The sequence below is a fragment of the Ceratina calcarata genome, unplaced genomic scaffold (assembly GCF_001652005.2).
Source record: "Ceratina calcarata isolate Rehan_Ccalc_2016 unplaced genomic scaffold, ASM165200v1 scaffold1994, whole genome shotgun sequence".
NCBI lineage: Eukaryota > Metazoa > Arthropoda > Insecta > Hymenoptera > Apidae > Ceratina > Ceratina calcarata.
In genome coordinates, this window is record NW_017141530.1 from 8,950 (window position 1) to 12,246 (window position 3,297).

Below are 3,297 nucleotides of genomic sequence, written 5' to 3' on the forward strand. Positions count from 1 at the left end.
ATTCTTTGCTCTTTCGAATTCGGATCCTTCAAATTAGGCTTTAGGTCTTTGCATATAAACACTATAAGCAATATAAAGAATTGTTCCGTCCGTTCAACGGAAAAAACAGAGTTTATGACCGGTTAGCATTAAAAGGGATTAACTCGTCACCAAATAGCATTTTCCAGTCATACAGGAAAAGGAAACAGAGTTGCCTCGAAGCAAAAGGCACTTCAACGCATTTCCAAGAACCGATTGCCAGCCCACGCGAAGGACAAGGCCCATTGTCTCGTCAAGCGTTGGAGATCTGTATACATTTTCTAACGGTTCTCCACCCCTCTTCAGGCCAAGACTTTACAAAGGGAAAAGAGAGAACGGTTATCTCAGGGAGCGGACTGATTGGGCCTCAACGCTTAAAAATCACCAATCAGGGTGTATTTTCCAACTCCGCTGTCCCACTACAGTCTGTTTGAGGGTTGGACAGTTAGTTTCGAAGGAGCATTCGAGCAGTCATCAAGTAGAGTTAGTAAGAAGAGTTCGTGAGAGGAGTTAGTAAGAACAAGAGTGCGTGCAACATACGAAATCTCTGGGCATCGTGCGGCCCTCGGCCACCATTCAGGCTTGTGGAATCACAACGGATTCCCTCAACGACATTTGCCTATCATTCGAGGCATAATTCTCAGTTAACTGGACGACATGTGCCGATCGCATTGAGGCCTCATTCCCAGTCAACTGGTTACATTTGCCGACCGATTCAAGGCATGATCTTCTGTGCAGCTCGACGTCATTGCCAATCGCATTGAGGCATTTTGACATGAGTTTCCTACTGCCAGCATACGGGCAGATCAAAGATCGTACTAGTGAAATCCATTTTTTACCATCCGTTCGTTAAACTTCTTGATTAATCGTAAGCAAATCAAATGTAAAAATAAACTAGGGTTTTTTATGCCGAATGGCTTTTTCCCTCAAAATCTGTGTTATTTATTCTAAACCAGAAAAATAGAATTACGTATAACTAACTTGTCTTACCACCTACGGTACGATTAGGTCATAACATTTATAAAATACTGGGAATCAAATTACCTTTGATTTTCACACGCGGTTCTGAACAACGAACGTTCAAGGTTGTTCGAAACAATGGTGGGTCCCACTATTCAGCCTACGCTTTTCGAGCAGATCCTACGGTTTCGCTCACATGCATGCGTGTTAACAGCTGATATCGAGAAAATGTATCGTCAGGTTCTCGTTCATCCTGAGGACCGTCGTTATCAGCGTATCTTCTGGTATCACTGCGGCGAAATGAAAGTTTGGGAACTAAATACAGTCACTTTCGGAGTTTCTTCTGCCGCGTTCTTGGCAGTCCGTTCGGTTGTTCAACTCACGGAAGACGAAAAATCAGTTTTTCCCTTGGCGTCGAAAATCTTAAAACGCGATTTGTATGTCGATAATCTTCTAACTGGCGCTAATTCCATCGAGGAGGTCCTGCGAATCCGAGACGAAGTAATCGAACTTCTTAGGCGCGGGGGATTCAACATGCGCCAGTGGGCATCCAATCATAAGCATGCTTTGGATAATATAACGGAGAAAATATTAAGCTTAGATCATGCGGTCGAAGAAAGCACAGTATTAAAAACTCTCGGAGTAGTTTGGAATTCACAGCTTGATCAGTTCAGTTACACCGTAAACCCTATCGATCTGTCCGTAAAAATCACGAAGCGCAATATTTTATCTAACATAGCGAAAATATTCGATCCGTTGGGTCTTCTCGGTCCTATCATCTTCACCGCAAAACTTATCATGCAAGATTGTTGGAAAATCAAAATCGACTGGGATGAATCGGTTCCCCAGGAATTACATACAATCGGGCTTATCCGCGATTTGAACATAGACCGTCGACTGATCAGTAATAGTCCAAAACAAATCGAAATACATGGTTTTTGCGACGCGAGCAAACATGGTTACGGTGCATGCATCTACATTCGTACGATCGAATCTGATAGTCGCATTACCGTCCGTTTAGCTTGCTTCAAATCTCGGGTCGCACCCCTCAAGGAAATAACGATTCCGCGTCTAGAATTGTGCGGTGCGTTAATTTTAGCACGTCTTTTTTCCGAGGCACGCCCCACCTTCGAATTCTCAATAAATCGTATCATATTTTGGACGGATTCAACAATCGTATTACAATGGCTCGAGAAGTCGCCGCAGTTATTACAAACATTCGAGGCAAATCGTGTCGCGGAGATTCAAGCGTTAGATAGTGATATCGAATGGCGCTACGTACGTACTAGCAACAACCCCGCCGACGCGTTATCAAGGGGACAAATTCCCGCGAAGTTTCTACAAAATCACGATTGGTTTAATGGGCCCACCTGGCTTGCCGAGCCTGAATGCTCTTGGCCGCGCGGTGATGTTCCCGCTGTCTCTGAGCTACCGGGTCTTAAAAAGAATACATGTCTATTCATCGCTCCGACTCATAATGATCTTCTAGCACGTTTCTCCTCATACTCGAGATTGTTAAACGTCATTTCATATATCCTCCGATTTAAACCCCACGCCGCGTTCAAAGGAAAGTGCATTGACCCGCAAGAAAGAACATGAACCGAAAGAAAGATCATTCGCATGATTCAAACTGAACAATTCAGCGACGAAATCGCGCGTTTATCAGCATCGGGTCGTGTAAAGGACAACCGGTTAGCCGCACTCGATCCATATCTTGATGAAGAAGGGTTACTACGCGTCGTTGGCAGATTAATTAATGCAAGAATATCCTTCGATCATAAGCATCCCATACTTTTGCTGTCACATCACCACGTCACGGATTTAATAATTAGAGAGACGCATGAGAATGCGTTTCATGAATACTCCGTATACGATACGGCACCGTTTCTGGCTCTTAGACGGAAAAAATCAAGCACGAAAAATTGTGCGTCACTGCGTCACATGTATCCGACATCGTCCGGCGCCGATTCCAATAAACATGGGGAATCTGCCCCAATCCCGCGTAGAAAAGGCTCCGGTGTTTGATCATACCGGGGTGGATTTCTTTGGTCCGTTATTTATCGAAGAAAAGAAATTCCGAAATCGAAATCGGATCAAATCTTACGGATGCGTATTCATCTGCATGACCACTAAGGCTGTGCACATCGAGATCGTTAGCGATTTGTCAACCGATGGTTTTTTGGGTGCCTTTCGACGCTTCATCAGTCGTCGAGGTATTCCCTCTCATGTTTATTCCGACAACGGCACAAATTTCGTAGGTGCAAATAATCAACTCCGTGAATTATATGCTCTTTTCGGGTCGGATCAGTTCCGAGAAAA